Genomic DNA, 13,187 nt, shown 5'->3' with positions numbered 1-13,187 from the left:
TAATGCAGGACATACGAGAAAGAGGAGGACTGAAAATGCCAAATTTAAAATTGTACTATGAAGCAGCTGTTTTATCAGCAATTAGTGATTGGATTAATTTAACAAATGGAAGGATATTGAATATTGAAGGGTATGATCTGGTCTATGGTTGGCATGCTTATTTAGTGTATGAAAAAAGGGTGGACAGAGCATTTAAGAGTCATATACTGAGAAATGCTTTATTGCGTGTCTGGAAGAAATATCAATATAAGTTAAATGAAAAAATACCTATATGGACAGCACCCAGGCACGCAATAGAGAATACGAGTATAGAATGTAGACAGGATGTAATTACGTATAAAGATATTCTCATTATGGAGGGAGGTATATTAAAATTAAAATCTGTGAATGTGTTGAAAGAGGAGAAAATAATTCAAACATGGTTTCAATATGTACAATTACAAGCCAGATGGAGAAAAGACCAGAAAACTGGTGTTATACAAAGTGATGAAAATTTAATTAAACAAATTAGAGATCAAAGCCCAATGCATATAAAAAGATTGTATAATATACTGATAGAGATGGACTCGGAAACAGAGCTAGTTAAGGACTGTATGATAAAATGGGCGTAGAATTTTGAACAGCCAATAATGATGGAAACATGGGAGAAAATATGGGTAACAAATGTGAAATTTACCAAAGCGCAAAATTTAAGGGAGAACTTTTATAAAATGTTTTATAGATGGCATCTAGATCCAAAAAAGTTATCTCGTATGTATCCGAATGTACAACCAAAATGTTGGAGATGTAATTGTGAGGATGCTACTTATTTTCACATTTGGTGGACATGTAAAAAGGTTAAAGCGTTTTGGATTAAAATGTGGTGGATTTTACAAAATATTCTTAAAAAGAGGTTGAAATTTACACCACAGCTGTTTCTTTTGGGTATAGTTACGGATTGTACAGTTATAGAGACTAAATTGATTTTGAATTTAATAACTGCAGCAAGACTGTTTGTGGCACAATATTGGAAGAAGCAAGATTTACCTACAATCCAAGAGTGGACAATGAAAGTTATAAATCTAGCGGAAATGGCAAAAATCTCGGCGTACCTGAAGGATCATTCAAATGAAAGATATTTAAGAGACTGGAGAAGGTGGATAGATTATATTCAAAATAAATATCGGAATAAGAAATTGCAGATAGGTTATGAATGATTATATAGATATTTAGTGTGACTTTAAGTAATAAAGCTAGGCGGGTAATTAGGGAATTGAAGAAACAAGAGATGTGAAATGTCATAATTGTTTAGATTAGGATTGATTATGATTGTTGAAGTTTATACCCTGTAATTTGTTCTGGGAAGGGGAGGGGGGGAGGGGGGAGGTTGAGGTAGGGAAGGGGGGGGGAAATATGTAAACTTTTTGTAAAACTTTTCAATAAAAAAAAAGAAAAAGAATATCTTCATACCTGAACATTTCCATTCCTAACATATTAGGATATATCATGGCCTCCATTGTAGATATCCATTTTGGGACCTTTGTATAATGTGCATGTCTAATTTCTTTCCAGGTCTGCATTAATGCGTCCCTTGTTTTATGCCTGTGGAAGTATGTCCTTATCTTTTGGCTTTTATCCCACAAATGGGCGTGCCAGCCTCTCTGCAAGTCGTGTCCTTCTAATGTCAGGATTTTTTTATTTTCTAAGGTGGCCCATTCCCTTAGCCATACCAAGTTTGCTGCTTTGTGATAAACTTCCCATGCTGGGAGTCCAAAACTGCCCCTATTCCTTTTATCCTGTAATGTTTGTAAGGCAATCCTTGGTTTTTTCCCTCCCCAGATAAATTTCCTGGTGATGCGTTCAATTCTAAGAAAATTTTTTTTATCTAGATGAATTGGGGTGGTTTAGAAGAGATATAATAGTTTCGGCAGGACGCTCATCTTTATTGAGGCTATCCTGCCTAAGAGTGATAGTTGTCATTTTCCCCACCTTTCCGGATCTTGTTTAACTTTATTAATTAAGGATTTGTAATTGTCTTCTTTTAGGGTCAAGCATCTTGCCGTTATCCAGATGCCAAGGTATTTTATTTTTTTAACTATTTGCAAGCCTAGGGTTTTTTCTAATGTTTTCTTTTGGTCCTCTGACAAATTTTTGGTTAACATTTTAGTTTTTGTTTTGTTCAATTTAAATCCAGATACTTCTCCATAACTATCCAATGTTTCCAAAAAAAATTTCCCTGTCTCTAATGGTTCTTCCACAATTAAGGCGACGTCATCGGCAAATGCCTGTATTTTGTAAATCTCTTTCCTAATTTTTAATCCTTTTATTCCTAATTCTTCTTAATAGGCTTTCTAAAGCCATTATGAACAATAATGGTGACAATGGGCATCCTTGTCTCACCCCCTTCCTAATTTGAAAAGTTTTTGTCATATCTCCATTTAATAAGATATTTGCTCTTTGCTTATCATAGATTGTAGTTATCATCTTCTCAAAGTTTTCTCCAAATTTCATCATTTTGATTTGCTGAATCATAAATTCCCAATTCAAATTATCGAACGCTTTCTGGGCGTCCAAGAATATCAGCGCCATTTGCTTCTCTGAATGTGTTTCATAGTATTCTAAGGCATTGGTCACTATTCTCAAATTGTTCCTCATATGCCTTCCGGGAAGGAATCCATTTTGATCTGTGTGTATTATGTTATTTACATTTTTTTTTAATCTTTCCGCTATCACACTCATAAAAATTTTATAGTCCGTGTTTAGGAGGGTAATTGGCCTATAGTTCTTTATTTTATATTGATTTTACGTCAGTACCTTCTTTTGGCAAAAGGGTGATATATGCCTCCCTCCACGAGTCCGGAATTCTGGATCCCATCAAAGCTGTTAAGGATATTGTTGTGTTAACCAACCAGCAGAGCAAGTGCATAGAGAAACGGTACTGAGAGCAATGAATACAATACATACAAACTGGTTTAACAAAGCTTTTACTTTGTAGTGAAAAACAATTGCATAGTCTTTTAGTCAATCCAAGTCTTTAGCCATTCAAATCAGTCCGAAGTTACAAAAATCTTCTTACCATACAAAATAGCAGTAGGTAATAAACAGCAATTCAACGCTGGTAACAAATCACGATGGTAGAAGATCCATCCACGATGAGAGCTCCTTCACACACGACGGTAACAGTTCCAACTAACAAGTCAACCAACAATGACTATAGCTTGGCTCTCTTCTTATATACAGTTTACACTAGTAATTATCCACTTAAGATAAGTGGAGTCAGCAGTGCAATGACTCAACAGTACAATTAGGATAATTGCAGTCAACAGTCAGTCAGCAGTCAATTACAAGGACTCATCAGTACAATTACTAGCATTACATCTTAAAGTTACAGAACTCATTTAAAGTTATAGCACACATATATTGCCTGGACAACCTGTTAGGCTTACACCATATCCTAACAAAAGCCTCATTGCATATATCTAGTAATTTTGGTAAAAGTATTTCCTCCAAATCTAAATTTTTGTACAATTCTCCTGGGAACCTATCTGGGCCTGGTGATTTATTGTTTTTGAGTTTAGATATTGCTGTCTTTAGCTCTCCTATTGTGACTTCCCTGTTCAGCATTTCTTTTTCCTCCTTTCCTATCCATGGGAGTTTTTCCTCTATCAGATATTGTTCAATTTTTCCCTTCGGGATTTCCTCCTCCTTATACAATGTTGCGTAGTATTCCCTTGCTATTTCCTCTTTGTTTCGTATATTCCCACTCTTATCTTCTAATAGGTAGATAATCCCTTTTTCATTCTCCTTTTTCAATTTGTACGATAGCCATCTGCCTGGTTTGTTTGTGTTTCGAAGTAGTATTGTTTGGAGCGTTTTATCTTATATGTCAGTTCTTCTTGATCCAGAATGTTCAGTTTATGTCTGGTTAACATCCAATTTTCTTTTGCCTCCTCGTCTCCAGGGCTTTGCTGTAGGATCCTTTCTGCTTCTCCCAGCCTCTCTACAAGTTCTTTCTGTGCCTTCCTTTTTTCTTTATTTTTATATATACTGTGGGATATAACCAGCCCTCTTAGATATGCCTTCATTGTGTCCCATATGGTTGTTTGGGGGGTATCTTGATTTTCATTTTCTTCAAAGAATAGTTTTAAAGTTCCCGTAATTTTTTTGGTATATTTCTTATCCCTCAAGAATTGGGTGTTTAATCTCCATCTCTTCTGCCTCTTCCTCTGTGAATTTTTCCATTTTATCTCTAGAGGGTTATGGTCCGCCCATATATTCAGTGCTATCTCTGCCGAGTCAATTTCCATCGCCATGTTCCTACTGACCCACATCATGTTGATCCTCGACCAAGATTTTTGCGTATTTGAGTAAAAAGTATACTGTTTCTTATTTGGATGTAGGGTCCACCATATGTCTACTAAATTTAGTTCATCCATTGATTCAAAAAAAGTTCTTGGTAATTTATCTCTCTTCTTCTTTTGGACCTTGTTACTCTTATAGTCTTTATCTGGATCTACAATTCCATTAAAATCACCAATTATACAAATCTTGCTGTAATCCATTTTAATTATTTTCTCACCTAATTTTTTATAATAGTCTCCCAGATTTTTGTTTGGGGCATAAATTGCTACTAATAGTATTGGTGAATTCCCCCTCTTAATCTCAACTGCTAATGTTCTCCCCTGGGTGTCAGTATGTTTTAACTCAGCTGGTATCCCTTTCTTAACATATAGTGCTACTCCCCTCTTTTCCCCCCCCGCTAAGGATGTAAAGGTTTTTCCAAATTTATTGTAATCTAGTCAGTTCCCCTCTTCTTTTCTTATATGGACCTTCTGGAGGCATATTATATCTGCATTTTGTTTTGCTAATTTTATAAACAGCTGTTTTCTCTTTCTATTGTCGTTTAGTCCGTTGACATTGACTGATAATATTTTCCATCCCTCCATTTTTTAGTTCTTATACTCTACTTTAGTTCTTGTTTGCACGTGTAGTTCTTTGCAGTCTTTGTTTTTTCCCTTTTGTCTCTTTAAGATCCCTTTCTTCCGTCTCCTTTTCCTCCAGTGTTCCCTCTTTGGATTTCCATTGGTATGTCTTTTCTTCTTCTTGTACTATTACTTCTAACTCTTCCTTGCTACTTTGATCTTCCACCGCTCCTCTCAATTGGTCCAGGAAGTCTTGTGCTGTAATAAGGCTGTCTATTGTAATTTTTTCCCCTTGCCAGGTGATCAACATCCCTTCTGGTAGAATCCACCTAAAGAGGATATTCCTCTTATTCAATTGTATCGCTAGGAACCTGTAGTCCCTTCTCAGTTCTCTCACTCTCCTGGGAACCTGCTTTAAAATTATCACCTCCTTTCCCTTGTAGGTCACTGGTTCTTCTCTTGCCATATTATAAAGTATGTCCTTGACCTTTTTCCTCACAAACCTGACGTGTACTTCTCTGGGCAATTTGTTCCTCCTTGCATAGTTGGTCTGGACTCTATACATGTCATCTAGCTCTTTTATTATCTCTTGTTTGTCTTGTTGTAACATTTCCGCTATTATCTCCGTCATCACTTGACCTAGGTCCTCTTCCTTATCTTCCACTATATTTTGGAAGCGTAAATAAAAGGATGCTCTATCCATTTCCAACTGGATTATTGAATCTTCCAATTCTCTGTTTTGTGCCATCACCTTCTGGTCAATTGAATCTAAGTGTTTTTCGTTTTGTTCTATCTTGGTCTCCATCTTTATTATTTTTTGTTCGTTGTTGTGTATTGACACTTGGATTTCATTCATTTTTTGGTCAATGACTTGGAGATCCATCTTCAGTTCTGCATGACTGTTTGTCATCTTCTCCTGCATCTTTAGCATGGTGTCTTGAATCGCTGTTAGTGTCGATTATATGGCCTGCATGGTCGGAATTACAATCAAATTTTCTGTTTTCGTTAGACCTTCTGTCGATTTTTGCATGGCTGGTGAGGACTTTGTTATTGTAGGATTGGAAGAGGTCTTCTTTCCCATTTTGAGTATAGTTGATGAGACACTTGTCATTTCTCTCAGAACCTTCTTCTGCTCTCTCGCAATTCTTTCGATGATCCTCCAAATTATCCACTAATTATTTCTATTAAGCTATAAATGTATTACCAACGCTTATTATTCTCACCAGAGCAGGGGGAAAATATTAGCGCAGGTACTTATTAATCTATCTCAATTGGTCATTACCAATAATAAAACATACTTAATTCACTATTAATTCAATTATCTCACAGAAGCTTAATTCTATTCTTGTACTTAATCAGCAGTTCTCACATTAATAAATTACTAATTATGTTTATAAATTGATTAGGTAATAATTATTAATTAATTTAGACTCTATTTCCTATTCATATCACATTTCTAAGCTGTTTATAATCTTATACTCTATGTCCTTCAGGCCAATTAATCACAAAGAGATAACAGAAGAATAATAGATTAATGAGAAAAAAAATATCGCTAATCTTACTATTTAAAGTTCAAGTTATTTAAATATTTAGTTATATATATGTATCAATAAATTTAATAAAATATCCTAAAGAAATTATAAATACTGTAGATCTAGATATATAAATATATAATTGTAAAATGTATATGTATTTCAAAATATCTATGAGTTACTGTAAAGTTCAAATGCTTTTCTCCTGTTGTTAGTTCGTAGGATTTGTTGCAGATCTGTAACCAACAGTTTCAACAATTTCAATGTCCTCTCAATTCCCAAAGCTCCCAAAGTTCTTTAACTTCTCCGTTGGTCTCCACAGCCTCGCCTCCTCTATCTTACTGTCAGTTCCAACTTATGGCCGCACTTCCGGTTTCTTCTGGTTCATCCGGTTCTCTGCTTGACAGCTCGCGATTCAAACTCAGTCAAATCTATTTATATCTGTAGTCAAAGCTCTCTCTTCTCGTTACAATCAAAGGTGTCTCACCGGTTCTCCTCTGTCTGTGCTGCCTCTCCACCTCTCCACCTCAATAGTCTCCTTCTTTTTTCTTGCCGATTTGCCGGTTATCCAATCGGTTCCGGTCTGCTCTTTTCCTTTCAGTCGCCGCTTTTCTCTCTCTCCCCACAAGATCTTCCACCCGACACAACCGACCACACTTTTTTACGATCGATCCCACGGTGTCAGGGAAATTAGCATATAAGTCCTCTTCTCCGCCAGCTTCTCCGAAATTCTCTTTTGCTTCCCGTCTCTTGTTGGTTGTCACGGCCTCGGGTCTGCCATTAAAATACAGACGCACGCATGGTGGTTAGACCAAGGTGTCCGATCGAGCAGAGAGCGCTTGCCCCTCGCTTCTCTGCTCTCTGAAATTTCTCCGTTGTCCGGGAGGCTTTCCGGGCCTCTCGCCTCAAAAAGGATCCCCAAAACACAGTGATTAGCGGCGTTGGAGAGCAGCGATCACTCTCTCAGCGCCATGTCACCATGAGTCCCCAACCGGAAGTCCCCCCACAGAGGCCTCTCCTATCTTATCCCCTTCTCCCTCAGGCTTGCCCCAGAGACGCCTCTCCTATTTTATCCCCTTCTCTCCCTCAGGCTTGCCCCATTGATCCTCTCCTATCCCCTTCTCTCCCTCAGGCTTGCCCCACTGATCCTCTCCTACCTTACCCCCTTCTCTCCCTCAGGCTGGCCCCCATTGATCTTTCCTATCCCCTTCTCTCCTTCAGGCTTGCCCAACAGTGGCCTCTCCTTTCTTATCCACTTCTCTTCCTCAGGCTTGCCTAACAGAGGTCTCTCCTCTCCCCCTTCTCTCCCTCAGGCCTGCCCCGCAGAGGCCTCTCCTATCTGATTTCCTTTTCTCTCTCAAGCTTGCCCCAGAGAGGCCTCCCCTATTTTATCCCCTTCTCCCTCAGGCTTGCCCAACAGAGGCCTCTCCTATCTTCTCCCCCTCTCTCCCTCAGGCTTGCCCCATTGATCTTCTACTCTCCCTCAGGCTTGCCCCATAGAGGCCTCTCCTATCTTATCTCCTTCTCTCCCTCAGGCTTGCCCAACAGGGGTCTCTCCTATCTAATCCCCTTCTCTCCCTCAGGCTTGCCCAACAGAGGCCTCTCCTCTTCTATCCCCTTCTCTCCCTCAGGCTTGCCATAAAGATCCTCTCCTATCCTGTTCTCTCCCTCAGTCTTGCCCCACTGAGGCCTCTCCTATCTTATCCCCTTCTCTCTCTCAGGCTGGCCCATTGATCCTTTCCTATCCCCTTCTCTCCCTCAGGCTTGCCCAACAGAGGTCTCCCCTATCTTATCCCCTTTGCTCCCTCAAGCTGGCCCCATTGATCCTTTCCTATCCTCTTCTCTCCCTCAAGCTGACCCCATTGAGTCTCTCCTATCCCCTTTACTCCCTCAGGCTTGCCCAACAGAGGCTTCTCCTATCTTATCCTCCTCTCTCCCTCAGGCTGGCCCCATTGATCTTCACCTCTCCCTCAGGCTTGCCCCACAGAGTCCTCTCCTATCTTATCCCTTCTCTTCCTCAGGCTTGCCCAACAGAGGTCTCTCCTATCTTATCCGCTTCTTTCCCTCAGGCTCCCCCACAGCAGCCTCTTCTATCTTATCCCCTTCTCTCCCTCAGGCTTGTCCCACAGAGGCCTCTCCTATCGTATCCCCTTCTTTTCTTCAGGATTACCCAACAGAGATCTCTCCTATCTTTTTTTAAAAAGTTTTTTATTATTTTTTAAAAACATAAACATAAAACACATTTTTCAAAACAAAGCTTTTGATCCGGTCACAAATTAATACAAATCACTAACAAATCTTAATTTTCAATTAATACAACTTAATATTTTGCTCAGTTATTTCCCTCAATGTTATCTATTTAACTATGCTGTTATCCCCAAAAATCTGTTACTTAAATCTTAAATCCTAACCAATTATAATTCCATTCTTCTCTTTCATTTGCTTAGATGGATATATTTTAACAATATAAATCATCATAATTATTATAAACATTCATAAAGTAATTAATTCTAACATAATCATTTTATTTTTTCTAATAAACTCAACATTTTAGTCTTTATTTCTGTTATTAAACCTAATTTATTCATTTCATTTTTACTATTAATCTCAACATACTCCTCCTTATTTGGCTATCCTACCTCATTTTATTTTGCTAGAAAACCCAACATCTTTATCTTCATCTTTGTTGTTAAATCAATCATTTTTATTTCCTGGCTGTTAAACACAGCATACTCATTTTTGTTTTTTGGCCGTTACACAGCATATCCATTTTTATTTTGGCTGTTACACAGCATAACCATTTTTGTTTGGCTATTGAGACACAGCATGCTCATTTTATTTTTTGGCCGTTATACAGTATATCCTTTTATATTTTAGCTGTTACATAGCACATCCATTTTATTTGGCTGTTAAACACAGCATAGCCATTTTTATTTTCTGGCTGTTACACAGCATATCTATTTTTATTTTTTGGCTGTTAAACACAGCATAATCATAGTTGGTTTAACTATCTCTACTTAATCCTTTCTTTATTGTTTCCATCCATCTATACATTGCTTATTTTCAGTAAATCATATTTATCCTTATCCTTTTTCATAACAACTTAACATTGAGACATGGTTCTTGCTTAAAATATACCTTAAAATATATTTATAAATTCCTTTTAATATTTTAAATTAACCATATTTATCTTTATTCTTTTTCATACCAATTTACCATTAATGCATACTGTAATTCTTGCTTCAAGCATACCTTTAAATATGTTTATAATTTTTTTAACATTCTTAATTTCTGTAAAAACCTCCTTTTTATTACTACAATCCACCTGTAAATTGTTTTATTTTTAATCACATTGTTTCAATCTTCTTTTTTCTTTTTTCTTTTTACAGTCGTGTTTATCTTATTTCTTCATCTCCTCACCTGCAAACATATATTTCCTTCCATTTTCAAAGTTTTCAATTTTATCCTCCGTAAGTCATATTATATCTTTTTGTTATTTTTATTCCGGATATAATATATCAAATCTTCTCTTGGGCCTGCACTTAGCCCTTCTTTTATTCCTGCACCAATTTTTTAAGTTATTATTGTTTCAACAACAGGAGTTCCATTATAATTTCCTTTTCATAAAAGTCAAGCTGCCTGCAGACAGGGAAAAAAAACCTCCCTCCACAAGATCCCATGACTTTTATCTGTAGAGTTCAAAATTACCAATAGCAGAAAAGAATTACAAAGTTCCTTTTTGAACAAGATGGTGTCCCTCTACAATCCACATTTTCCATTAGTCATGTGAGTATCCATTTTCCTGACTCGCTGCTCTGACATTCCTACATGTGGGTTGAAGATCACTCTCATTGGTTTAACTGAGTGCCAATCATTTTCCCTCTGCAGTTGGGGTCACGCCTCCACCGTCCTATCTCTAGCAGTCTTTTCACTCAGTCAATTGGATAAGACTTGAGTGCCTTTGCTCTTTAGCTAAGTTTTTTTCTTTGGCTAAATTTCTACCTTGTTAAGTTAGTTTTTTTCCTTCTGTGGCGCTTATTTATTTCTCGAGGGCTGCGCGACGTGGGACTACGAATATAACGGCGCTGGGTGAGTTGGTGTTCCCGGGCTCCGGGACGCCAGCCCCCGCCTTTTTTTAACATTTCTGACTTGCCTTTGATTATTACTGCAGCCTCTTGTAGCCTTAGCCAGGGGTGTGAGAGCTGGTTGTCTGGCGTGCCAGCAGAACCACCTCCACCCTCATAGTCCTCGGCGCCTAAGAGGGGCATTGGAGTTCCTGCCTTGCTGGCATACTCGATCGTCGGGAGGATGCTTCGTGGCTGTTGAAAATTCCCGCCTAAACAATTTGCTTCCCTGCCTGTCAGTTGGCGGCACAGAGGGAAACCTGAGCCCTTATTTTACTTCTTGAGACCTGGCTGTCTATTTCTTTTTGTTGCGGTGTGCTGGGGGAATTTCCTGTTCACTACCGCCAAAATTTAGTGTCTGACTGCTGCTTTGATCTATGACTGTGGTTCGCTGAGGGGATTCCCTGCTCGTGACTGCCATTTTGAGCCGCTGTTCACGCGGCCACCATATTATGGTCATCGACTTTGGGCTCATTTCTAAAACAGCTTCTGACCCGAATCCACAGAGCTATGAGCGAAGCGAAGGCCTGCAGACTTCGATCTTGCAGTTACCAGCCTCCTGCCATCATTCTCCACTTCACCACCTGGGACTACGATCCAAGGGAAGTGTCATATTTCTCTTACTAATAGAAGCGTTTTGTGGGGAAATTTCTTTTAAAAAAAAATTATATATACATATATATGTGTGTGTGTGTGTGTGTTTATGTAAGTTTTCACGGGTATGTATGTGTGTATAGTTAATATTTCGGGTTTCTTCCCGTGTAATTGTGGATATATCCCTAAAAGGGTAGAAGCGACGTTTCGGCAGAATCCCATCTGCCATCATCAGGCTTATGTCAGCAGTCATTTTGCACTAACTGCCGTTGGTATTTCAAATCTGGTGCTGGTATTCTGGGATGGCTCCACCTTTTCATTCTGATTGGTTGGGAGTCCCAGTATGTGTTTATTGGCTTGGCTTCGGGTGTATGGTCGGTTTTTCTCCACTAAGTGGCAGGGCTTCATCTTTGTGGCTGGTTTGAATATGATTTGGTTGGGATTTTTTTGTTTAATGTTTGGTCTATGTTTTATATATGATACGCACACTCATTCTTCTGTTGGTCTGTCCAATGTATGTTGATGGGCAGGAAGCACACGGGATTTCGTATATGCTTTGATCTTCTAATTCTATTTTGTCTTTGGGGTTTCTCAGAATGGACGATATCTTTCTATCTGTGCAAAATATGGTTTTGATGTTGTGTTTATGTAGTACTTTGCTAATTTTATCTGTTGTTCCCCTTATATAGGGCAAGATGGCTTTCCCATTGTTTTGTTCCTCTTGTTGTTTTTTATTCTGTCTTGGTGTTGTATGTTTGATCATATTGATGACTTTATTTCTACAGAACCCATTTGATGTCAGTACATTAGTTAGTGTATATAATTCTGTTTGTAAATGTGCTTCATCAGCCAGACGTTTAGTTCTTGTGGTTAATGTTTTGGCAACAGAGTTTATTTGTGCTGGATGGTGGTGTGATTTGGCGTTGAGATAGCGGTTCGTATGTGTCTTCTTTTGATAGATGGTATGTCCTAAGGTGCCATCAGATTTTTTATAAATTAATACATCGAGGAAAGGTAACTGGTTTTCTGATTCTATCTCCATGGTGAACTTTATTTTGGGATGGAGGCTGTTCAAATATACTAAGAAGTTTTCCAATTTATCTCTTCCATGTGGCCAGATCACAAAGGTGTCATCAACGTATCTGAGCCATAATTTTGGTTTGTTAACAGTTTTTTCTAAGGCATTGGATTCGAATTCTTCCATGAAAAGATTAGCGATGACTGGTGATAATGGTGATCCCATTGGTGCACCTTCTACTTGTTTATATCTCTGTCCTCTGTGTATGAAATATGTGTTGGATAAACAATGTTCTGTTAAGTTTGTGATATGTTTTGGTAGTTGATATTTGTTTTTAATTGTTGACAGGGCTTCTTTGACAGGTATTTGTGTGAATAGTGATACAACATCAAAGCTTACAAGAAGGTCACTTTCTTTTATGTGTTGCTTTTTTATTATTTGTATGAAATGGTATGAGTTCTGTACATATGAAGCAGCAGATTCTGCGTGAGGTTGAAGATGTTTTGCTAAATATCTGGCTAGATTTTGTAAAGGTGAGCCTATGGAACTTACTATGGGTCTGAGAGGTATTCCATCTTTGTGTATTTTTGGGAGGCCATACAGATAAAATTAAGAACAACAGATAAAATTAGCAAAGTACTACAGAAACACAACATCAAAACCATATTTTGCACAGATAGAAAGATATCGTCCATTCTGAGAAACCCCAAAGACAAAATAGAATTAGAAGATCAAGGCATATACGAAATCCCGTGTGCTTCCTGCCCATCAACATACATTGGACAGACCAACAGAAGAATGAGTGTGCGCATCGAGGAACACAAAAACTCAATACAAAAGCAAAAACACACATCATCATTAGTTCAACATATAAATACAACAGGACACAACATTAATTTTAATAAAACAAAAACAGTTGCAAAAATAGAACATCTCAATGGCAGGATAATCAGAGAAGCAATAGAAATAGAAAAAAAGACCATATTGCATGAATAAACGGGATGACACTTCACGTCTG

General features: G+C 38.0%; 1 protein-coding gene across 3 annotated transcripts in view; it reads left to right on the top strand.

The window, feature by feature from the left end:
* The window catches only part of NEK11 (NIMA related kinase 11), a 370,526-nt gene that overhangs the window by 28,482 nt on the left and 328,857 nt on the right, over nucleotides 1-13,187 (top strand). The gene's annotated exons all lie outside the window — the stretch shown is intronic.

This window comes from Pantherophis guttatus, chromosome 4 (genome assembly GCF_059756535.1).
Source record: "Pantherophis guttatus breed Tessera chromosome 4, ASM5975653v1, whole genome shotgun sequence".
NCBI classification, from domain to species: Eukaryota; Metazoa; Chordata; class Lepidosauria; order Squamata; family Colubridae; genus Pantherophis; species Pantherophis guttatus.
The sequence above is the reverse complement of the archived record's forward strand: the minus strand, read 5'-3'. Positions and strand labels throughout refer to the sequence as shown.